Source organism: Macaca fascicularis, chromosome 12 (genome assembly GCF_037993035.2).
Source record: "Macaca fascicularis isolate 582-1 chromosome 12, T2T-MFA8v1.1".
Lineage (NCBI taxonomy): Eukaryota > Metazoa > Chordata > Mammalia > Primates > Cercopithecidae > Macaca > Macaca fascicularis.
Window position 1 is genome coordinate 11,068,011 of NC_088386.1, and position 26,012 is coordinate 11,094,022.

The window sequence follows — 26,012 nt, forward strand, 5'->3', positions numbered from 1 at the left end:
TGGCCGGAGAACCCTGGTCTGGGGCTGAGACAGTGGTGTGCCAGTGGTCACTAATACTGACTGTCATTAAACGTTTAGGCATGCTGATAGCCATAGTTACAAATTAAATTCTACAAACGGATGATTCAATAACTTGTATTAAACACAAAGGTAGTGAATACTCCACTCCCTGTCCTTCCTGGTCACCTTTCTGCATTGTCTGTGCTCTTACAGCGACATCTGCTGCTGGGTCCGTGGTGAAGATGCTGTATGAGGCTGTGCTGCTGCTCTGCCTGCAGTGACATCTGGGGACAGCTGGAAATGCGCACATGTGCAAGCCAGAGGACTGATTGACAACCTGTCACCAGTGTGGACCTGGCTTCCACGGCCAGGGGAGGGGCCGCCAGCCTGGGATGCACATAGTCCTCACAGCTCTGGGACCTGGCTTTCAGGGACTCCTCCTCCAGGGTTCTGAGTCCTGGTCTGTGCTCTCTCTCCTTCTGCTGAGGTGTAGGGCTCCTCTGCTCTCCCTGGGCCAGAGGAGCCAGGCAGCTGGGTAGCGGAAGGCTCGGATGCAGTGGACAGGCGTTTGCCTGGCCAGGCCCAGCCAGACCCCTGCGGGCTCATCTGCACAGCCACCCTGTGGGTGAGAGCTTGGTCTGTTCGAGGGATGGAGGACTGAGGTTCTGGGAGGGGCTTGCCAAGTACTGGCAGTCTGCAAATGGCAGGCCAGGACCTGAGCCCCTTCACTGGGTGTGAGGTCAGTGCTGCCCCAAGCACCTGGGGCCGCCTCCAGTGACAGGAGCAGCGTGGTGATGTGGGGAGAGGTTCAGCTGGAGGCAGCCACACCACGCAGGACGCTAGGGCATGGTCCAGGAGCCCAGCACTGGCTGACATGCACTCCTGAAGTTCCACCATTAGAGACTGATCCCTCACGACACCCATCTGCCCTCTCCTTGAGTCCTCCTCCCACGCGCGCTTCCCCGAGAAGATAAGCATCAGGGCACCAACGTGCTACTCAGGGTCCTGGGGGCAGCAGCATCGGGGAAAGGAGGCCAGCAGGGGGAGCATGGCTGTGGGTTACCTGAAACAGCCACCACTCCCTTCCTCTGGAACCCCGAGGGCCAAGGGGGCAGGAGGGCCTGGCCCTGAGCAGCCTGCCTTCTGCAGGGAAAGGCAGGGGTGGGTGGGCCACACTGGGGCCTGACAGATGGGGGTGGGCTGGTCTTGGGGGCTCAACTTGGGGGGCAGGGCCCCCCGGCAACGTGGACATCATGCAGAGGGCCATGCGAGGAGGACGGCTCATGGAAAGTGCCCAGAGTGGAGCGCTGGCCCTGGAGAGCAAGGGATGCTCACGCACGCTGCAACCCGGACGAACTTCAAGGACATTGTGCTGAGTGAAATAAGCCAGACACAAAAGGCACGGCCTGCATGATTCCACTCACATGAGGAACCTGGAGTAGTCAAAGTCATAGCCTGGAAGTAGAATGGCGGTTGCCGGGGTTGCAGGCAGGGGAGTTAGTGTTTAATGGGCACAGGGTTTTAGTTTTGCAAAATGAAGAGTTTTGTGGATGGGTGGTGGTGACGGTTGCTCAACAGTGCTAATGTACTTAATGCCTCTCAACGGTGCACTTAAAAACGGTTAATGGCTGGGCAGGGTGGCTCACGCCTGTAATGCTAGCGCTTTACCAGGCCCAGGTGGGAGGCTCTCTTGAGGCCAGGAGTTTGAGACCAGCCTGGGCAACATAGTGAGACCTCATCTCTACAAAAAAATTTAAGAATTAGCTGGGCTTGGTGGCACACTGGTAGTCCCAGCTACTCAGGAGGCTGAGGTGGCGTGGAGTGGGAGGGGTGGTGGGGTGCTGGGGGATGGGGAGGTAGTGCAGTGCAGCAGAGCAGGCTGTGGGAGGGTGGGGGTACAGAGGTATGTATGTAGGGGGGGCGGGAATTGCTGAGCCCAGGAATTCAAGCTTACAGTGAACTGTGATCCAGCCACTTGAATTCTTTTTATTATCTTTTATTATGTTTTTTAATTTTTTAAGATAGAATTTCGCTCTTGTTGCCCAGGTTGGAGTGCAATGGCACGATCTCGGCTCACTGCAACCTCCGCCTTCCGGGTTCAAGCGATTCTCCTGCCTCAGCCTCCCGAGTAACTGGGACTACAGGCATGCACCACCACGCTTGGCTAATTTTGTAATTTTTTAGTAGAAACGCAATTTCTACATGTTGGTCAGGCTGGTCTCGAACTCCCGACCTCAGGGCATTCACCCGCCTCGGCCTCCTAAAGTGCTGGGATTATAGGCGTGAGCCACCGCTCCCGGCCCATCCACTTGAATTCTTAAAGCACAGCTTGCCTTATGGACTTCATAATGGCCCTAGGGCCCCTGGAGCATCACCCACACCCACAGGGTGTGAGGACCCTCCCCTCACCTTCCTCTCTCCCTGTCTCACTTCCTTCTTTCCTCCTTCCCTTCCCTTCTCAAGTTAGCCCCCTACTCAGTGCCAAGCCCTGGGCGCCCTGCCTGGAGGAATGGGCAGAATGATGGGAAGGCAGGTGAGTGACGGGGTCTGCGCTGCAACAGAGGTGAGCCATGGGCTGTGGGGCACTGCAGGTGGACAGCAGAGGCAGGAAGCAGGCCTTCCTTCTAGGAGGCAGGAGGAGCCCCAGGAGGGCCGCCAGCCGTGGCCTTCTCAGCCCAGGCCCTGCAGCTCCTTGGAGTTCGAGGGTCAAACTTCTTTCTTCAGGTAGGTGAGGGTAGGTGTGGAGGCCTCAGAACCCCGAGTTCAAGTCTGATCTCAGCTTCTTGCCTACTGCTTAGGGCAGTCGCCTCTCAGTGACTCAATTTTCACAGTCACAAGATGGGTCCAGGAAGAGCCGCTTGGGGAGCAGAGGGCCCGGGAGGATGCGGTGAAGAACTGCCTACCTGTGGGTATCTGCAGCTCCCACTGGCAATCCTTCTCACCCGCTCGGTCTCCAGCCAGGGGAGGGAGAGGGACCTGGGGTCCACACTTCAGCCTGAGGTCCAAGGCCGTCCTCGGAGGAGGTCCCCCAGGTTGGTGCCCCACGCCTGCCCTGGCATGAAGGCACCCTTTCTCAGGAAGGCCAAGTGACTGAAACAGATAAATCACTCTGTCAAGATGCCTTGGAGAAAGAATCTCTCAACTCGCTCAGCCAAGAAGCTCAAAAGGCGAATTGTTCCCAGAGATGAAGAAGGAAACAACAGACACCTTCTTTCTGGGCTCTGCCTGCGGTCCTCGAGGCCCTGCCCTCCTCCCCCTGCTCCTGGAGAGCACCTGTAGGCTCAGGGCCAGCCCAGGGACAGGGATGGCGGCCCCTCGCTGGCTCCTGGGGTGGCACCCAATTCCAGAGCCCTGTCTGGGGAAGGAGGGGACCGAGAGCCACTGTTTGGCTCCTGTCCCAGATCTGACTGGGAGACCTTCTAAAAAACTCAGCCTCCTGATCAACAGAGGCCAGAAGACCTGAGCCACTGGCCTCCCCATGGAAGAGGCACTCAGAGCAGTCTGAAGAGTAGTGCCCGCCCCGGACAAACTCCTGGAGTCGGTGTGACCTTCGGAGTTGGAGGCTGGGGTGATGGGGGCCAGGGAGACCCAGCAATGGCCCCGAGATAGTGAGGAGTCTCTGAAGGCCAGATACCCTCAACATGGAAAAGGAACATCCTTAGAGGATGGCGGTGGCTTCTTCCTGGAGGGAGGGGGGACACCCGCCTGGGATCGCAGCCAGCTCTGCCGCTGACCAGCTGTGTGACCTTGTGAAAGTCACTTGGTCTCTTGGCGCATCAATTTCCTCGTCATTGCCTGGGCCTCTTGTGGGATCTTCCTTGTTTTTTGCAGTGCGGATTGAATGAGTTGATCTGTGCCCCGTGGGCCCGGGATACTGTGAGCATGTAGTATTGGCAGCCGTTTTATCCTGCAGTGTAATAATGATGTGCTGCTAAATGCCACTCTGGGCACCTTTTCTCATAGAGCTGTCACTGCCATGCTGCAGGATGCGGATGGTTGTCTTCACTCTTCAGATGAGGAAACTGAGGCTCAAGGAAGGGCAGAGCTGCCTGAGGATTGACAACTCGAGTCTGCAGCTGTGAGAGGGGGCTCTCTCTGGCCTCACAGCTCTCCCTGGTTCTCCTGCGCTCTGCGAGCAGGAGGACGGGAAGTGCCGCAGCCGCTGAGGGAGCAGGAGGGGTTCGGTGCAAGCCCAGCTCCCAGCATGGGAAAGTCAGGGCAAGAAGCACACGGCCTCGGCTGGAGGGCTGATCACGGCTTTGTCAAAGAGGAGACGTGGGAGAGGGGAGGTGAAGGGAGCAGGAAGAAATGAACGTCAGAAACATAAATGGCCCTGGAACTGAGGGACAGTCTGAGATCTCAGTGTAGACCTGGGCACCCGCAAGCTGTCACTCAAACCTGAGCAGAAGGGTGAATCCGCCCCCACCCCACCCACAGTTCCCTACACACCCTAGGAAAGGGCTGTTGTGAGCGGAAGGCATTCGTTGAAAACTGGGAAGGTTGCCCAAGAGAGGCAGAGCGGGAAGCCCTCCGTGGGCAGCAGAACCGGGTGAGCCAGCCCGTCAGAGGGTCCCCCGTGCGGCAGGAAGGGGAGGCACAGGGACTGGGCTCGGCCACCTGGAAATAGGCGGCAACAGCTGCTCACGCATGAAAGGTGACAGCTAAGTGTCATCAACCTGGGAGTGCCAGGATAACGTCACCAGGGCGAGGTGGGCCGCGGGGGTGCAACACAGGCCCCCTAACTTCCCAAGGGAAAAAGCTCACCACTGTCAGGGACATGAAAGGACTGTCAAAGAGCCATGAAACCAGCTACGGAGATTGGGAAACTTCAAACTCACTTCTGTTTGTTTTGTGACAACATGGAAGCCACAGATGTTCTCTCAAGATAAAAAGAACTACCAGGGACCTCTCTTGGTGTGACCTTCATCACCTCCTCTATGTCACCTGTCCCCGCCTCCTGCTTCTCCCCCAGCACATTCCTATACGGCCACACCCATGCCTGGAGTTTGTGGCAGGAATCACAGGAGGGGAGGGGCTGATGGTGGATCTCAGGGTGGGGGCAGCAGGTGCAATGTGTCAGGAATCAAGGCTCAGATGCAAAGTTATATCATGGCAAAGGCTGCTGAGGACGAGAGGCCAAGGACTGGTCAGTTACCAGCTGTCAAAGGCAGGCCAGAGACCAAGGAAGAGTGACCAAGAGTACCTTGAGCTAGGAGCTGCGAGCAAGAGGAGGGAAGGGAAGGTGCACATTTGAAGGACTATCTCTGAGCCAGGTGCCATGCCTGAGCTTCCTGTTCATGGTTCCATTAGTAATTCCTCCTCCTGACCTTGGGAGATGAACATTATTATCTTGATCTTGCAGGTGAAGAAACTGAGGCTCAGAGAATCTCAGTAACTCACTAAAAGTCTCATAGCTTCTAAGTGACAGGGTCTGTGTGACAACAGAGTGAGAAGTCGGGCTACAGAAGGGCCAAGGGTTGGTAGTCATGGGAGGATGGTCTGTATCTTGAGGACAGACTCAAATGATGGGCTTCTCTCTGGAAAGGAGGGGCACGTCTGAGGTCAAGAATTAGGAAGACATTTTATCAGAGAAATATGGAATCCATCATTTCTAGACCAGGGATTCCCAAAGAGGTACTGATGAGAATTAATTATGGCCAGTAAATAACAAAGCACTATTTTAGAGAGTGCATGACCCAGTTTGGAGCTCACTATTCTAGAAAATGGTACAGGCTGGAAATCAGAGAAAGGTTTCCAAATAAATATGGGATAGGAGATACCAGAGAGACCATGAAATGTCCGTGGCAAGGAGAGATTCTGAATGGGAGGCACAAGGAGACTGATCAAGGCTTGGCAGGCTGGACTGCCCAATAGGAAGAGACAGGCTTTCAGGAAGAGGTGGGTTCCCTTTTGAAAAGGACAGCAAATTTTTCTGCTTGACAGTATCCATCTCCCTTATCTGGTGTAAGCACTTCTTCTTCCTTAGGGACTATCCCTCTTCAACTCTCAGACTGTGTGGCTCTATGAGATTGACCCTGCCCCCTGGCTCCAAAGAAGGAACGTGACTCAGGCATGGCCAGGGAGAGTGACCATGTTGAGTTTAGGGAAATCTAGTCAGAAAGAATTAGCCCCAGGGCTGTAGTGGGAACCACTAGGAAAGGAACTTTCTGGGCCAAGTGTGCTCATCGATGGAGCTGTTGGGGACCAGTCATCTTGGTGTATGTGCAGGCGGGTATGTAGCGGGACAGGGTATAGAGGGGGAACTCATGATTCAAACAAAACTTCCCTAGCATCTATTGTTCCTTCCTCTTCCAATGGCCCATTTGGTGATCCCACTCCTCCATACCAAGCAGACTGATGGGGCCCCACCACAGGTAAGGCCAACTAGGGTATCTCATTCCCATGACTACAGTCATTGGTGCAGAGATGGGCATGTGATCTAAAGTAGACTAAGCAGAGTTGATCTCAGGATGTTTGAAGGAACTATTAGAAAGAAGATTATCTTGCTGGCCATATTTGAACCCGGGGGAGGGCAGAATCTCTGCTTCCGCAGCTCTTTTGTCACCATGAGGAGTCATCTCTCTGAGAACAGAGCCAGCACAGAAGAAGTGGATCCAAGAGATGGAGAAACAGAGAAATTAGGCCCCGGGTTTTTGTCCTGAATCAAATGGACTAACTATAACTACAACTCTGGACTTTTTGGTTATTAGGACAATTAATTCACTTTTTCTTAGATCTGTTTATGTGGGGTTTTCTGTTCCTTACAATTAAAACAATCTTGAATAGAGTCAACAAAAAGAAAACTCTTATTCCAAGAACTAGAAATGATTGAACAATCTAGAATTTTACAATGAAAAAGAGAAATAGTAAAATAAATATGATTAAAACATTGAAAAGATAAACTAAGAAAACAATCATAAAATAAAAGACAAATGTGAACAATAATCAGATTTCAAGAAACAAACAAAAAAACACCAAAAAATAACAAAACAAAAACAAACAAATAACATTAACAACTCAATAGATCAGTTAAAGAGATGATTTGGTATAGCCGAAGAGAGAAGTGGGGAGTTGGTTGGTAGATATGAAAAAAACTGCAAAACACAAAGTTAAGGGATGGAAAATGTGGCAGTGATGTAAGAGACTGGTGGACAGAATGAGATGGTTCAGATGTATATTCTCTCCAGAATGAGGGAATAGGGGAAAAAGGTTAAATAAGCACATCAAGTTCCAAGCTGGTGAAATATAAACAACAGGTAGACACGTCATTATAAAACTGCAAACACAGCAGACAGAGTGAATGAAGAGACAGGCTGATGAAAAAGGAAAGATAATTAAGCCAACAGCAGACCTCTCAGCAGCAACAACTGATCCCAGGAGACAATGGGATAAGATCATCACAGAACTAAAGATCTGACTGAAGAGCACTGACGTCCACTAAACAATCATTCAAGAATGAGGATGAAATAGACAGTTTTGAAATAAAGATTGAATGGATTTATACTCATAACCTCTCACTGGAGAATTAGAAAAGGATTTTCTTCGGTAAGAAGAAAACTGAACCCAGAAAGAAGGAATATGATGAAGGTGGCAAAGTAAGCAAAGAAATGAGTCAGCATGTTGGTAAGTCTTAAGCAAGCAGTTATTGTTTTAAAAAATACTAATTTATGGGGACAGTTAAAAGTCAGGTGAAAGTGAAATGCTATGTGGGAATAACATGAAAAATGTTAAATGATTGATTAAAGTTGAATAATTGTAAAGCCCATTTATCATTTGGCTGAAGGATAGAGATGTTGATTAGCCTTAGATATGCAAGTTAAAATGTAGGAGTTTGCACTGCAAGAATAGAAATAGAAGGTATAACTTTCAAACAAGTGGAATGGGGAAACAGAAAAGAACTAAGGGAACTTAATACAATGAAGACAAAGAAAGAAAAAAAATGAGCAATGGAAAAGGACATATAAAGAAATCACAAAATTAGGTGATGGAAATAATTCCAGATAAAATCTCCTATAGTTCTCATGAATGTAGCCTCGTATCTCTTCCTTCATGCCTGTATCAGAGTTTTGGGCCCGATGTTTGCCTCTTTGTCTTCTCACCATTACTACAGGTCAGGCTCTCCAGGAGTGAAGCCTGTCCCGTTCGTTTCTGTGGCTCCCGCCCCATGTAGCACAGTGCCTGGCCCACAGTCTGGTTAGGTTTGTCTTTTAAAAAAACCTGCTTATTTATTTGAATTAAATTGAACAAAGGAAGCAAAGAAAGAAATGGAAAACTAACATCTTACTAAATCACTGCCATAGTAAAACAACATAGGAGAGGAAATTCAATGTTAATAAATGCATTAAAAATTCAATCTCACTGGAAATAAAAAATAGGTGAATTAAAACTAAACAGAAAATTGTGCTGTTTTGCCTGTCAATCAATTTGTAAATGACAATATGGAATGTTGGAGAGAGTAAAGAGGTCCTTGTAGGGGAGTGGTCACTGTAGGATAGATTACAGATTGCTGCCAATTTTCTGGAAAGCAATTTTATTTCCAAGATTTTTTATCACTTGGGGTTGCTTTGATTGCAAGTGACCACAAACTAATTCAAACTGGCTTAAGAAGGAATTTATTGTCCTAATAGTCAAAAAAGTTGTGTATGTGTATGTGTCTCTGTGTGTGTGTGTGTGTGTGTGGGTGGGTGGTGGTGGTGGTGGTGGTTGAACGGGGGCTGTCATTGGCTTCATGGCATGCCTTAATTGGATGATCTAATGAGAACAGGACCAACTTTCTCTCTCTCTTATGGTGTCACCTTCCTCCCAAAGCTACTCTTTTATGTTCAGAAAATAGCTGCTGCAGTTCCAGACCTCACATTCTACTTCCCAGGGAAGATGAGATCATCCCTTCCAAGTTTCCAGAAGCACCCACAAAATGTTGCTTCTTGTCTCACTGGTGTTGTATGTGGCTAATCTCTGAACCATAATTGTAATATAAAAGTGACAATTAGGAACAAAAATTATGGGAAATAGAATGGAGAAGGCAAAGACAAAAGAATCCAGAAGCTTGAACCATTTTGAATGGATTAAATGGGAAGAGCACATACATGGGGAAATTTTCAGCACCTCCCCCTTAGATAGGGCTCCTGCTCCATTCTCCCTCTTATCTTCTGAGATTCCAGGTAGAAGCATTGTATCTTCTCCATATCTCATATGTTTCTTATGCTGTTTTCTATTTGCCCCATCTCTTTGTTTCATTGGGCTTTTCTCTGCATATTTTCTTCTGATGTATTTTCCATTTCGCCAATCCTCCCTGCAGCTATGCCTAATTAGCTCTTATATGCATCCAGCAAATTTTTAATTTCCTTTTTTTGTTTTAGAAGTTTTTATAGTTTATACTCTCTGCTGAAAATTTAATATTGTCTTTCATTTCCTTGAGCATGTGCAACAGGAATTTAAAACCTGTGTCTGATAACTCCACTATCTGGATCTCCTGTGGGTCTGTTGTTTCTATTGGCTGTTTTTTCTCCTAGTTTTTGTTTATGTCATCTGGTCTTTTCAAATGCCTCATTATTTTCGATTGCATGCCAGACACTGTATTTTAAACACTCTAGTTTAATTTGAACCACTGGTTGATGTTATAATTTTTAAGAGAGGATTTATGCTTGATTCTAGCAACCTACTAGGCTAGGGGGTCCCACAATTCTAGATCACCTGAATCCAATCTAATGTTGGGCTTCAGACTCAGTGAAAGTGGGAAATGTATTTGGTTCACTCTTACTCTTGTGGTATGGCCTTTTGGGTTTCAACCGGAGGCCTACTATATTTGCCAGCGGGCCCTGAATTCCAATAGTTGTTCCAGATCCCTGTGAATCTGCTAAAAGCCCAAGTCAGCCTCTCATCTCTGTCCTCAGTTTCTTCAGGGGCTCCTGGAGAAAAGCAACCACTTGCAGGAAACAGCACCCTGGGCCTCTCTGCACTCCCAGATCTTACAACTACAATTCCCCACTGCTTGGGAGTGCACCAAAGCCTTCTCCACAGATGTTTACTTTCCATTTTTCTAGCTTTACTGGTGGTTCTCAGCAGGAGTCTGCTATCACTAGAGTAGAGATCATGATGGACTTCAGGATCTAGTTAGATATGAGTTCAAATTTCACCTCCACCTTTCAATAACTGAGTAACTTTGGATGTTGTTCAAATTTTCCGAGCCCCAGTCATCACTCCATAAGAAGGAGAAATGCCTGCTCTACAGGATTGATTCGAAGTATAGAAATTGTATATGTGGCTGGGCGCAGTGGCTCACACCAGTAATCCCAGCACTTTGGGAGGCCGAGGCAGGCAGATCGCCTGAGGTCAGGAGTTCGAGACCATCCTGGCCAACATGATGAAACCCCATCTCTACTAAAAATACAAAAATTAGCTGGGCATGGTGGCAGGTGCCTGTGACCCCACCTACTCGGGAAGCTGAGGCAGGAGAGTCGCTTGAACCCAGGAGGTGGAGGTTGCAGTGAGCGGAGATTGCACCACTGCACTCTAGCCTGGTCAAAAAGAATGAGACTTCATCTCAAAAAAAAAGAAAAAGAAATTGTATATGTGATACACTTAAGAATGTCTGACAAGTGGCAGATACTCAAGACTTGTACTTTGTTACTGTTGATGTTCTAATTCGTCAGCCTGGCTCCTTCCTCAGAGCTCTGGTGTCTGAGATGGAACCTGGGGATTTTGTTTGTGTGAAGGTCCAGGAAGTTTCTAGGGGCAGTAATAAGCGGCTGGGGCCTTTTTGTTTGGGGTGAAGTTGATGAAGTCATGCTTCCTGGGCTAACATCACCTAGGAGTCACTGGGGCTTGTCTGGGCCTGGCGAGGTGGGCAATGACAGGCCGAGAGAGAACTCAGTTCACACTCACAGGAAAGACGACAGGTCCTGGCCATAAGAACTCTGGTGTATGAGGAGGCTGAGGCTGAGTGGAGGCTGAGAAGGGAAAATGAGTCAGGAGGTCACACACAGGGGCCCAGCCTGCGTCGGAGACAGGCTGAGTGGCAGAAAATGGGCTGGGGTGGAGTTTTGGGACTAAAAGTGGCAGTGCAGGACGCTGCGGGCCCCTTGGCTTCCTTGTCCTGCAGAGTAGGGGACGAGGTGAGGTGTTCTATCTTCGCTCTGGCTCTGCTCCTTCGATGCCAAGGCTGTGACCCTAAAACCACTTGAATATTTATATTTTAATAGGATGATGCCAACACAGATGAACTCTCATGAAGAAACTATTTTTCAAACCAAATCCCATGCTAATTTAATCCTGGGTTTTTAGTACAGTACGATTACCCTTTCTGTTATGCTTTTTTTGACATTTTATTGAAATGGTTTTCATCACGTAAGTTTTCTACTTAATTTTTGTAAGAAAATTTTGCAACTAGTTCATCGATTGGTTTTTTCCATTTATAATTTTACTGATTATAGCTTCTGCTATTGAGAGTGCGTATGTGAATGCATGTGTGTGTGCATGAATGCGTGGTGTGTGCCTGTGAGCGTGAGAGTGTTTGTGCATGAGTGTGTGCGTGTGTTAGCCATTATTTATGCCAAGTCCAATGCCCTTTGTTCACATTGTGCAGGTCTCTGCCTAATAAGGAAGATTCAATCGCTGGTCAACTGTACTTTTTACTTTAAGCGTTGGTTTCAACATGGCCTTGATTTCCTTTGTGTGAATTATTTCTCTAGAGAATTTTCCTTATTCCTTGTCTAAAATGCAGACAGAGTTCTTTGTTAATCTATCAGAACCATGTGAACAATTTTGTGAAACGGAGACAGAAGGAGAAGAGAAGGAGGTCAGGTCAATGAGGAGAGGAAAAGTCCAAGGCATTCAGTACAATGCGGATCCAGATACAGAAGCTGGGGAGAGGCTGAGCGGCAGCCTGTGTGGACAGGGTTGCCAGCCTTGGGGCCTGCTGGGAGAGGGCCCCAAGGAAATAAAGACCCCCGTATCAGTCTTCTCCCTTCCATCCCTGCGGGGGCTTCCCAGGGCCAAACCCAACTGGGAGGCCGAGGGCCAGGGTGCCTGCTGGTTCAAACCAGACCAGTCTGCGTCCTGGGGCAGAGAACAAGGTGGATGGAGAGTGACCCTGAGCTGCAAACTGTGGATGCCTAGCACAGACCAGGAGCGAATTCTTTCATGTGCCTACCCCGCTCAGCACGCAGTGCGTCTCCAGGCTCTGGCAGGGAGCCTTGGTCGCTGCAGAGCCGGCTTGGGTCTGAGAAAGGCTTGTCCCATTGGGCTGTTTCCCAGTGGGCGTGGCTCGACCGTCACGTTCTTCTTGGAAAGGTCAGGGGTAATGTATTCCTCCTCTCACAACTCAATGCACAAAGCCCACTCGCGCTGCCGACCCCTCAGCATTTCAGGTTTTGAATAATTCAGACGGGAGTTTGGCTGAAATTTATCTTTGCTGTATTTACACAGAAAGACCTTAAAACGCTAGTCGATTGTGTAAACAAGGATAATTATAATATTTCAGAAGAAAGGGTTTAATGTACCAAAGGAGGGGGGATTTTCCAGCACAGCAGTCAGACCCATTTCTGGATAATGACAGAATTATTGGTTGTCCTTTTTTGATAACAACTGCACAGATGTGATCCCATGCCATCCTAAAGGGGCTTCTGGGATGAGGCAGATAGGATGTAGTCCTATTTGGTCAGTGCCCCAACCAGCTGATAACGCAGCCCTGGCTACCAGTCAAAGGCAGGCTCTTTCCACACAGAGGGGTGGCAACAGGGAGAAGGCACGGTCTGGGATGGAATCTGCATATCTTTTGGGGTCCTGTAATCCTGCTGAACCTCTGTTTCCCCGACTATGAAATGGGTGAGGCTTTCTCACGGGCTTTCTCTAAGGTGTACCAAGATCCTGCGGCGACAGCCCTGGAATATAGCAGGTCCTCTGCTCCTAACCTACTGCCCAACGGGTCACTGAAGGAGGGGCTGGGTGCTTCCGGAGGACACGCCCAGTTTCAAACTCTCCACCCCTGCCTGGCCCTGCCCCCAGCCTGGAGGCCAGCCAAGGAACACCGCCTGGGAGGCACAGAGGTGGCCTGCCCCTGTTATTTGGCTCAGGCCTGACCCAGCTCCTCCCCGGCCTTGAAACCAGCCTCTGGGTTCTGTTTCTGTCACAGCAAACTCTGACCCTCTGAATCACATGGGCGGCGTTGCTCATGGAAAGAGCATGGTGGGCTTGGGAACCAGACAGGCGTCATTTCTAATCCCAGCTCAGCCACTTACCTACCAAGTAACAAACTTTTTAACTTCTCCAAGCCTCTGGATAAACAAGGTGGCCAAACCTACTTTGCAGGTGGGGCAAAGTGCCCTGCACAGCACTTGGTCATTATAGTGATTGTGTTGTTGGTGGCCCTTATTATTGGTATTGTTTGTGTGTTGTGTTTAGGCATTTTTTAAAGGCAGGGTCTTGCTATGTTGTCCAGGCTGGAGTGCAGTGATGCAATCTTGGCTCACTGCAGCCTGGACCTCCTGGGAGGGGCTCAGGTGATTCTCCCACCTCAGCCTCCTGAATAACTGGGACCATAGGCACGCATCATCATGCCCAGCTCATTTTATTTTTTGTAGAGATGTAATCTCGCTCTGTTGCTCAGGCTGGTCCCGAACTTCTGGCCTCAAATGATCCTCCAGCCTCAGCTTCTCAAAATGCTGGGATTACAGGCGTGAGCCACTATGCCTTGCCTGTTCAGGCATTTCAAAATTGGTCAGAAATCTGGCTTTGCCTTTGAAGGTTTTCCCTTGATAGGAAGTTGCAGGCTGTTGAGAATCTGCTGGTTTGGGGGAGAGGTGATAGTGGTGGGGAGAGATGTTGTGACTCGCCGCAGTGGCCTGGAAGGGGCCTGTGTTCATGTAGCCTGAGCTCTGCTTTCAGGCAGGGATACACTGAGCAGCCGGGCTCTTTTCGAGTTAGAGCATCTGAAGTTCTGCTCCCACATCCTCTGTTCCCAAAGATGCGAATGTGGTCCCCAGGGCTTGCATCCTGGCTAGAGGAGCACAAGACACCCCCTTTGCATGGTGACCTCCCTGCGGAAGAGATGAGTAATGCAGCTCAGCAGCCTGCCCAAGCACCATGGAAAAAGGCGTCCATCATCTTAATGGTACCTTTGAGCTGTCCGGCTGACCTGCGGCCTCTTTCTCATGGGCGCCCCTCCCAAAAGCATTCGATGTGAGCTATTCCTGGCATGTCCTGTGGTACAAAAGTGCGGTTCATCTTTTCAAGGAGACATGGAGAGGTTGAAAGTCAAAGCCATTGGAACAAACCTTGGCTTTGGAGAAGAGTCAAGTGCTTATTATGCAAGTCCTTGCTCTCCCTCAGATGAAGGCAGCACGATGAGCAAAACAGAGTTTGGGGGCATTTGGCAATAAGGACAAAAAGGAAACAAGATCTACGCAGTACATACCGTCTCCACAGGGAGAGTTGTGGCTCTTGGGCACTAGCCCACCTATAGCAAGTCAGTCTCCACATCACTTAGGATAACCCAGGTAGGGAGGGACCACGTTAGGTCACTCTGCTCTGGAAAGGTCTGAGGGAAGAGTTGGGGTTCAGCGTGGCCCGGCCTTGAAAGAGAGATGTGTATCCCTGCTCCCATACCCATGACCACCATCTTCATGCATGCAGTGGCTGAGACTGCTGTGAAGATAGGCTTGGACTGAGGCTGGAGAAATCTCTACTCTTGTTTTACTGAGAGCTTGAACCTCTTTGGGTTTCTTTTTCCGTTACAGGACAACAGGGCTTATATATACTAGTTTCCTTCTCCACCAAAAAGGTGGGCCAGAAGCAAAGCCTGATGACAGTGTCTCTTGGCAGAAAAGTTATTTTAGCACCCCAGGAGGGCTTGCTGAACCATGACCCTTTGTCCTTTGGAGAAGGAAGGCAGAGTGTTGCCCATCAGTGAGGATGTGGGTACTGGGGACACCCAGGGCCTTGCCTACCTGCTGAAGAAGGGAAGCTCCTCAGAGTATGTAACTTTTCAGGGCTGCTAGGAGCACAACTCGACACTGTGGCCAGGATTCTCTCTGGACCAGGGGAGTGTGGATGAACAAAGTCTGCTGTGATTCTTTTTAGGGAGGGAGAGAGAGAGAGAGAGAGAGAGAGAGAGAGAGTTAGATCTGGGAGATCAGATGGAGATCTCATTCATTTCCCAGGGATTGCTGCAGCGGCACATGGCAAAACGAGAGCGTGGTCAGGCCTCCCACCTTTTCAAAAAGAGCCACTGTGCTTTGGTTTCTTTGACATATCAGAGATCTCATTATGATTTCCAGTGGGCAAAGGATTCCTTAGCTAAGTTTAGAAACCGCTGCTGGAAAGTTTTGGCCTGTTGGGCAGGAAACTCCTTGAAAACCTCTTGCTTCTCATGCCAGGGCCTCTGTTCTAATTTTCTATCACTGCATTACAACACCACCCCCGCAAACTTAGTGGCTTACATTAGCAATTTATTGCTCTTTCGTGGACTGACTGGGCTCAGCTGAGTGGTTTTCCCTTGGTTGCAGTTAGGCTGTGGCTGAAGCTGAAGTCCTGAGCCTTACCCAGGCGGGTCTTCCCACATGGCTTGTCACTCACATGTCTGGTGCCCTAGCCGGGATGACTGGGAGGACTGGAGACTAGCCAGGTAGCACTCTCCATGGGTCCTTGCTATGGAGACCTCCTCACAGCATGGTGGAGGCAGGGTAGTTAGGCTTCTCACACGGAGCCTGACTTCCTCCAGAATGTGTGATCCAAGAGACCCTGGCAGAAGTTGCAAGACGTTTTATGACTTAGTTTTGGAAGTCACAGGCATCACTTCCATGACATCCTACTGGTCCAAAGCTAATTACAAGGTGAGTCCATCCATACTGGAGGGGAGGGGACTATGAAAGTGAATACCAATAGACTAAGCTCCTCGGATGACCATCTTTGGAATCTTCATCCTGGAAGGAAGGAAGAGAACATGCCCTTCCTTCATGTGAGAAGCTGGATTTGGGGGTCTCAGTCGATGAAGAACTGTCCAGGCTCCAGAACTGGAGTCCTCAGAATGGGCTAATGGAAGTCCACCCCTTGCTACTTGTCTAAAGTTCTTTTTATAGAGAATAAAGGCTTCTGTTCCACAAACAGTGAGATTTAAAATGCCACTATCCTTTCAGAAGAGCAAACCCAAATCCCTCTTCCTCAGAAGGCAAGTCACATTTCCAAATACATCTCTGCTGTAATTAAGCAGGGATGTCTGCTTTCCTGTCCAGGCTGAGAGTCATCCAAAGCTGGCCTCTTATTTTTGACAACTGCCCCTTTGGCAAATCTAAAAGCAAGAGTCAGCTCGGAGGTGAGCAGGGGAGGGAAGCAGGGAGTGGCCTGGTCTTCCTTGCGAGGCTCACGCTAGCAGGAGACTCCTGGCTTCCTGGAATTCCTGCTAAAACTCAGACTCTCATAATAGTAAGTTTCAAACACTGTAATTTTTCCCCAATAATTTTTCCAGGCCCAGCTCAAAACCGAATCCCTCGTTTTGCTTTAACCATCATAATTCCCAGGGACTTAAAGGACTCCCCCAGAGAACCAAGCACAGTCATCACTTGACAAATGCACGTTTTCAGCAGATTGTTAAGAATATTGGTGTTCCCTCTGTCACCACCATGCACGAGGTCTTCCCCACTGATGCCCCATGACGCCTGAGAGCCCACCTTTGGGGGAAATGTTTGTGCATGGCTAAGAGGCACAGGTAGACTGAGAACACTGGCAGAAGAGCTGCCTGCAGATGTGACTATGGTGGCTGCGGTGGCGGATGCGGGTGCAGACGAGGGGCAAAGGTGCAGGCTTATATCCTCTCTTGCTAAACTGTGGGGAGAGCACAGGGGGCTCCTGGCTGCTGTGGGCAGCATTGACATTTTCAGGGATCCCACCTGACCTCTGATGTCTGGGGCACCCACCCTTTCCCATCCCACCAGGAGAAGGAGAATATCCTCCGAGTGCCGTTGCTGCTTGGAATAGAGTGAGCAGAGAAGGGAGAGGGAGAGGGCCTCAGGCCCCATGAAAGCAGCTGCCACTTTATCTTAGGAGGGGACCCCAGGGAGCCCTTGAACCCGATGTCATTTCTGTCATGCATAGGGAGAGGCGCGGGTGAGCGTGTGCGGGGAAAGAGAAATGCCGAAGAAACAGTTAGCCTCTGTTCATATTTGATAGGCAGCCAAAGCACTTTTGTTCCCAAGCCCGGCGAGCTACCCGTGAAAAAATAAATTGCTTTTCAAGAACATTCATCACAGCAAGTGGCTCATTTCCTTGTCCTCAAACAACCCCATTCCTAGGCCCTTTCCCCCATTAAAAACTCCTCAGATGTGGTAAAATAAATAAAGAAGCCCAGGGGAAGTGTGGGGCGGTGCCGGGCGCTGTGGGAAGGTGGCAGGGAAGTGGCAGACACCCGGGCTTGGGATGGGGCCCGTTCCCGATTCTCCTCCCTGAGCAGAGGGCCCTGGGCTCCATATGTGAGATTCTGAAATTCAGGAGCAATGTGCTGACATTCATTAGGCCTGCCCTCTAGATCCCTGTCCCCTTGCCTGCTCAGAGAGTCCCTCTGGAACACCCCTTTGTGGGGGAGCTCTCCCTCCCTGTCACTCTGTTCTGTTATTCTGCATGTTTCCTTCATGATCTCGTCCCAATAGGTAATTATGAATCCATTTGCTTATGGTATACTCCTCAATCAGAGTGTCAGCGCCACCAGGCCTGGGTAGGGACACGCTGCCTTGCTCACGGGTGTATCCCCGGCACATAGCAGATGCTCAACAAATAAATAAGCAAATCCGAAGTGTGATGCTTCGGGCCAAGTGTACTGCTCCATCAACGATCTCATCTTCCGGAGACTCCTTTTTCGACATCCAATTCCCTGATTAATTGCTGTCTCTGGGGCCTGTTGTGCAACCCCTGTGGGGCGGGCTTAGCTAGTGGGTGTGAAGAGCAGCTTGCTACAGAGCAGGTCACTGAGCTGTGGTTTCATTGCGTGAGTTTGAATAAGTCACTTCAACTCCTTGGGCCTTAGAGTCCTTTTCAATGAGATGAATCATTTATTTTGTGGCATTTCTGTAGAGGTTATCGTCAGTGTGGGGAACATGCAAAGCCATTTTGATTATGAATTTGATAAGCATGAACTCTCTAACTCAATAAGATATCAGTATAATATTCAGGGATTTCTGGGCATCTAGACCATGAAGGCTCTAGAAAATTCTCCAGGCCTGAAATGTTGGCAGGAGCTCGTCTTCCTTTTAGGTGTGTGCAAGAGCCACACAGGCACGTTTAGACCACAGCTTCACTCAGGCTGGCATTTAGTAGAAGGACCCCACCTTCATATATCCCCCCATCAATGAGGATTTTCCTTCAGGTGGCTATGGAGAATAAGGCTGTTGGTCAGATTCATCACTCAGCAACAAGAATGGTTCCAGAAGGGTCGAGGGCGCCTAGTGCCATATTTTGGATTTGTTCATTCATTCAACAGGTATTTGCTGAGCGTCTACTGTGTTCCAGGGTATACACCTGTGAACAAGACTGCATGGTGCTTCCTTGGTGGAGCTGGCATCTAGCTGGTAGACCACAAACGAATGAATGAATGATTATTCATTACTGACATTAGCCCATAAAGGAAACGCAGAGTGAGTGAAGGGGAGACGCAGAGAGAGTGAAGAGGAGGAGAGCCTGAGGCCTGAAGCACAGTGGGGAAGGGCTGGGGTGCAGAAAGGAGGCCAGAAGGTGGGCGGTGGACAAGAGGGACAGAGGTGGGCGAGTGAGCCCTGAAGAAGCTGGAGCAAGGGCGGGACTACAGCCGAGGTTCCGACGTCCGCAGTGCCAGGGCCAGCCCTGCCTCCTGGTCCCCTCTTAGGGGGGCGCAGGGCCACAGCCAGGGAGAGGGCTGGGGAGGCCGGAGCCCGAGAAGGGCTGAAGCTCCCTACCGCCAACATCCCGGTTCGCCCCAACCCAGCCGATTCTCTTTTCACCATAGCTTAGCAGAGCAGAGAGCACCTGGCTCCTGGCCAGGAGGCTCCTTTGGGAGCCCAGAAACCCGGCGGCTGCTCGGGCCACCTCTTGCAGCATCAGGCGAGCCACATCACTGTGCTTGGGTTTGAGAACTAGAGACGGACGCAGAAAGGGCTTCTGTTTTTTAGTAGTCAGAAAGGGCTCCTTTTCAGGCCCTACTAAGATAGCTTAATTTATTCCAGCTCGCTCGGGCTGCGAAGCAGGGTGTGGTGGGGCCAGTGGCTGGCCTGGAGCGCGGCCTGCGCCGCGGTAAAAGAGCGGGCTAGGCGGGGAGGCCCAGAAGCTCCCCGCATTCAGAGAGAGCACTCAGCGCGTTCCGCCCCAGGCCTCGCCCCCGGCCCCTCCGCCGCGTCCATTGGCTCGCTCGCTGCCTTCCGCGCTCTCATTGGCTCTCACGAGCCCTCCCCGCAGCTGCCTGAGCTCTGCGCCCTCCGCTGCTCCACAGGTGAGAGCGGCGAGAAGCGCCGTCTTCGGATGTGCGGTGGTAGAGAGCACGCGTGGAAGGATGCTGACACTGACCCAGCACAGGGCTAGGACTGTCAGGGGGCGCACAGGGACTGCTGCCATTTACTATCTCCCACGCACCCCAGATTTCCCGTTACTTCATTCAGCCCTTACAACAACCCTGCAAAACAGATATTATTATCCCCTCGGTTTATAGATGAGCAACGTGGTGGTTGAGAGTTAATGCGCTTACCCACGGTCACACAACTAGCACGATTCAGAGGTCTGATTTGATCGCTCTTGTGTGTGATTTCAAGCACTGCACCCCCCGTGGCACCTAATGGGGTGGTGGGCCTACCCCAGGGATTGGAGGGATGACAACAGCCGGAGGGTGCACGGAGGTACCGCCACACTAGGTACCGGCTTGGTCTGCTCAGAGGAGGCATCCCAGGGAAATGACGTCCCAGGGAGATGGCACTCACCTGCTCTTCGGACACATAGTGGAATTTAGGGTGACACTGACAGCCAAGATGCCATAGGAACAAAATTGGCCAGAATAGGCTTTCACATGAGATCAGTCACTTGGCGACTCAGTCAGTGCCAGAGTCACCACTGACATGGGCACCGAATATTCTTTTTGCACAGCCCTTTACATCTGAATATCCCTTCACCTCCACGGTCTCATTTAACTACAGTATCAAAACAATTCTGTAAAGTTGGCATCATCCTAATTTTGCAGAGGACTAAACGAAGGGCTAATGAAGACCGATGAGGACAACGTGCTGTTTCCTGTATTTGGGGAACTTTACATCTCAGGTAAGTCTCACCACAACCCAAGGAGGTAGGCGTTGTTTGCCTTATCTTACAGAGGAGCAAACCAAATTCAAGGAGGTTGAAGAACTTCCTTAGGTAGCATGGAGGTTTAAGAGCAAGGTTCTACCTGACTCCAAATACACTCTCTTTCAATCAGTTATTCTACTGTTCCTTCAGATCCTGAGCCAGTCTGAGGAATAGAAGAAGTCAGTAGTTACTGAATGAGAAAGACTTGGGGAATGACAATAAGGTCCTATGCCCCCAAATACATTTTCCCCCTTCAACTCACTGTAGATGGGTGAAACACTACCATTGACAATTGTTTTGTTGGGTTAAACATTCAGCCCTGAGAATCTTAAAATGCAAACTTCCCTGTATGGGAGGAAGGCAATAATTCTATAGCATGATTGAGAAAAGAAAAAGTGTTTGGAAGTTCCACTAGAGTTATTCACCTAGCTAAAGCATCTGCTGAATTTTGTTATTGTTTGGACAACCATCACCATTTCACCACCTCCTACATAAATAAGGATAGTCCTGTGATAGATCACAGTGAAGATAAAGCATCTAGACAGGTTCCACTTTAGGGTAGGATGTAGTAGGTAGCAGCAAACCTCTTCTCATGCCCTGGCACCTAGAAAACTTTGAATAGATTACATAAAATGTATTTTGAAGACATTGGAGATCAGTGGAAGTTAAGTGGGCAAGATAAAACTAAAGTTCCAGAGATGGGAAAAGCATTGCTAGCTGAGTTGACATTACTGGTCCTTTTTCTTCCATGAGGCTGTCTGCTGACTGAGTGTTGGGCTTGCTGTAAGCAAGGAGGGCTCCTGGAGGAAGGAGATAACAGCAGAGATTTTGACAGTCATGTGGACTGGCCTGGCTGGCCAGAGAGTAGTGGAGCCTCAAGTTCACTGCCAGCTGTCCCCATGGAACATGGAGGGCTGGGGGTGGGGGTGCAATGATGCTGGGGGGCTGGGCTACCAAGGCACAGTTTTCAGTCCTTGGAAGGAAAAATTCAACTAGAGTGAAAGGCCTTGAAGGAACATGTCATAAATATCCTCCTTAAAACATTTGCCAGCTATTTTCCTTACATGTGCAAGGAGGCAAAAGAGCTAAGCTCAGAACCGTTGAAGAACAGAACTTTCAAGGCCAAAGAGACAAAGTCTGGTCTCACAGTCAAAAACTCAGGAGGGTCACGCTTGAGAAGGAAGCTGAACCTCAAAGACTCGTGTTTGGGAGGTAAAGTCCTACTAGAAGGAGGAGACTGCGAGGAGCCCATGACATACCTCCTTCCTGAGACATCAGAAACCAGAGCTGGACTGACTCTGACACCAGAATACACCTCCAGCCAGGCTCAGCTCCTGATAGGATTGGAGTGATCAACCTTCACCTGATCTGCTTAATAGGAGATGAGTGACCGCTCTCTGTGGAAGAATAATAATGACTTTAAGTTCTAGGATTCTTTTATAAATAATGTCAGAAATTCATTTTAAAAATTACAAGATGGAAATAAGTGAGAAAACATGACCAAAAAGCATAACACATAGGGAAAAAATACAACAGAAATAAACTTACAGATTACAAGTTTGTCTGAGTCCACTCAGGCTGCTGTAATGAAATCCTATGAGTTGGGTGGCTTAAACTACAGACATTTGTTTCTCACAGTTCTAGAGGCTAGGAAATGCAAGGAGCAGGGTGCCAGCAGATTCAGTTCCTGATGCGGGGCTGAATTTTGGCTTGTAGCCTCCTAGCTTCTCTCTGTGTGCTCACGTGGTGGATAGAGAGAAGTCTGATGTCTATTTCTCACCTTATAAGGGCACTAATCCCATCACAAGAGCACCACCCTTATGACTCCATCTAAACCTAATTACCTCTCAAAGGTCCCACCTCCACACACCGTCACATTGAGGGTTAAGGCTTCAACATATGAATTTGAGGAAGACATAAACACTCAATCTATAACACAGATTGTCATAAAGAGTCTGACTCCATTAAACATTTTTAAAATTTCTTTTCTATTCTTTATTTCTTTCCTCCTCCCGTCCTCTCTTCCTTCCTTCTTGCCTTCCTGCCTTCCTGCCTTCCTGCCTTCCTGCCTTCTTGCCTTCAGGCCTTCCTGCCTTCCTGCCTTCCTTCCTGCCTTCCCTCCCTCCCTCTCTCTGCCCCTCACTCTCTCTCTTTATTTCTTTCATGGCTAGCCAAATGAAGCAGTGGCAGTGGAGAAGGAACAAGTAAATCTGTTATGGATTATGATCAATTAGTTGTACATACCACTGAACTCGAACCACTCTGACTCCATTTTTGATATTTGAGTGCTGACAGTTTTAAAGCTCCACCACCTTCTCTTTCTTTTACATCAGGTCTTACATCTGGGCCAACTAGTAAGAAAGCCCAGGTGCTCCCTCCTTTAGCCTCAGCAGGAAGTTTAAAGCATGCAAGATTTGGCCCATGTATGGAAACTCTCACCCTCAGCTCCACCATCTAATAACCCCAAGGCCAGTCTCCCTTTACAGCTATCTGAAGCCATTTTTGGTCTTTCTTGAGAAGTTTCCAGGCTCTTCACAGAAATCCTCAAATATGAATAACATTTTCATAGCCTCTTGGGGTGTGTGTGTGTGTGTGTGTGTGTGTGTGTGTGTGTGTGTGATGTCATCAGTCTTGACATTTAAGCCAAATTTGGGGTGAAGGTGTTTATCTCACCACCACAACACAGATGATTCAGCTATTGGAATTATTAGGAAAGAATCTGAACAAAGTTATTATAAATAAATAGAATATAGAAAGATAGACAAGATAAATAAAAAGAGAATTTCTGCAGAGAATTGAAATCTATAAAATTCAAATAGTTCAACAATGGATTGTTAGACAACAATCTGAAATTAAGAATTAATTGAATGGATTTAATAGCAACTTGAACACAGAAGATGATAGGATTAATGAGCTCAAAAACAGGTATACAGAAAATACTTAAGCTGAAATACAGAGAGAGAAAATAACGAAAATAAAATATCTGAGTAAAAGACACACATTGGGACACAATCAAAAGATATAACACACATATAACTGGGTTCTTAGAAAGAAAGGAAGAAGAAATAATAAGGCAAGTCATATTTGAAGAGATAATAGGCAAGAATTTTCAAATTCAGATAAAGAAATCAACTCACAGATTTAGAAAGCTTAGTAAATTCAAAGGAGAATAAATACAAAGAAAATGACACATAGAAACAGCATAGTCAAACTGTGAAAACCAAGACAAGAAGAAAATGTTAGAAGTGGCCAGGAAAAATAAAACACATTACATTTGAAGAAGTGACAATGAGTTATGGCTGACTTGTTAATAGCAACTATGAAAACCAGAAGACAATGGAACGGCATCTTTAGATGCAGAAAAATTCTATAGCCAGTGAAAATTATCTTAAAAAATGAGGGCAATTCATGTTTCTCCTCTTTCTATTGCCTTCCCTTTTCTTCCCTTCCTAATCAATCTAGTTCTAAAGTCATTAGATGGGGCAGAGCAAGGTAAGTATCTGTGGTTTTGGGGTAGGGAGAGTGGAGGAAGTCACCACAGCTCAGAGCAGGCTGTCAGGGTCAAACAGATTGAGACAGGGTCAAACAGATAGGGGCAGCCCAACGTGGGATACAAGTGACTCATCAGGATGAAGAGGGCATCCACTCAGAGAGGCGGGCTTGGTGTGGCAGGGTGAGGAGGGAATCCTTTTTTTTTTTTTTTTTTTTTTTGAAACAGAGTCTTGCTCTGTCGCCCAGGCTGGAGTGCAATGGCACGATCTCAACTCACTGCACCCTCTGCCTCCTGAGTTCAAGTGATTCTTCTGTCTCAGCCTCCCAAGTAGCTGGGATTCCAGGCATGTGGCACCACACCTGGCTAATTTTTGTACTTTTAGTAGAGATGGGGTTTTGCCTTGTTGGCCGGGCTGCTCTCAAACTCCTGAACTCAGGTGATCCACTCACCTCTGCCTCCCAAAGTGTTGAGATTACAGGTGTGAGCCACCGCGTCTGGTCAGGAATCCTCATATTGGGGGAAGTAGGTTCAGCTTGGGGTGCCAGAGAGAGAGTTATAAAGGAGAGAATAGAAAGAACTCTGTGATATTGGTTTGGAACAGGATATCTGTGTGGATTTATAAATATGTACACACACACATATGTAATATACACACCTACACATACATACTTATTACCCAGATTTTGGCTTCTAAATAATATTTTTCACTAAAAGGGAACCAGAAATCCTTGGATAAATGGTTGATTTCAGGACTGGGGCAGGGAAAGTATGAGATGAGTCCACCATACCTGGTGCCAAAATTCTAGGAAGTGCCCAAAGAAGGATGGGGACACATCAAAAGGACACAGAAGCCACTTCAAAGTGTCCTCTACTGATCAAACCAGGCACAATCTGAACATCAAAATAAATAGTAACAATGGATCATAACCTTTTCAAAAAAACAGGAAAACATGAGCTCATACAACTATAAAGAAAATAGGTCACGCATGGTGGCTCACGCCTGTAATCCCAGCACTTTGGGAGGCTGAGGCAGGCAGATCACGAGGTCAGGAGTTCGAAACTAGCCTGACCAACATGGTGAAACCCCATCTCTACTAACAAAAATCAGCCGGGTGTGGTGGCGCATGCCTGTAATCCCAGCTGCTTAGGAGGCTGAGGCAGGAGAATTGCTTGAACCTGGGAGGCAGAGGTTGCAGTGAGTCCAGATCGTGCCACTGCACCCAGCCTGGGCAACAGAGCAAGACTCCATCTCAAAAAAGAAAAAAAAAAGCATCTCTAAAGGGGAAAAGAATAACATTATATTAGAGAAGACTGGCCGACCACATCTTAATCAACTGATCAAACTAAACATCACCAGGGATGGGACAAATTGCTGTGCAACACCTGCTAGGATGCAATGAAAAGAATGCAGCCCCCCTTCCTTGATGGATCTGCCGAAGACACGTCCCCTGAATATAATGCTGCAGATCAGATTACGAGAGAACTGCAAGTCGAGGGCCATTCGGTGAAGTATCTAGCCTGTAACTTCAAAACTATCAAGGTCAGGAAAGCCCAGGAAAGATGGAAAAGTTGTTCCAAACTGAAGGAAACGAGAAAGACATGGTGACTCGTGCCCAATGATTGCAAAGCACGATTCCTTTTCTAAAGACATTGTTGGAACAATTGGCACATCTTAAACAGGGTGTCAGCTAAGATGATAATGCATCATTGTTAATTTCCTGATGTTTAAGGTTGTACCTTGGTTTGCCAGAGAATATTTAAAGACAATATATGCTATAGCCTTCAGGGTGATGAGGCGTCAGGCTGGCAAAATACTCTCAAATGGTTCAGGCTAAAAAAAATTCTTCGTATTGGACTTTGTGCTTTTCTATAACTTTATGATTGTCTCAGAAATTTAAAAAGGCTAAAATTTAAAAAACAGAGGCAAAGTAAAGACATTTTCATACTAACAAAAGCTGAGAGAACTTATCACTGGCAGACTCACACTGCAAGAAACAAAAGGAAACTGACCCCAAATGCAAACACAGAGCCACAGAGCCACAGAATGGAGCAGAGGGCACCAGGAAGGCCGGTATGTGAACAGATATAAGAGGAGTGATCATTTGAAGCAGCAACAATAACTGCATCTTGTGGGATTTACAACATATGTAGAAGTAGAAGATACAACAACAGAATTGCCAAAGGCAGGATGGGGACACATGGCTGTCAACTATTCTGTTTCCTCTATTATTTG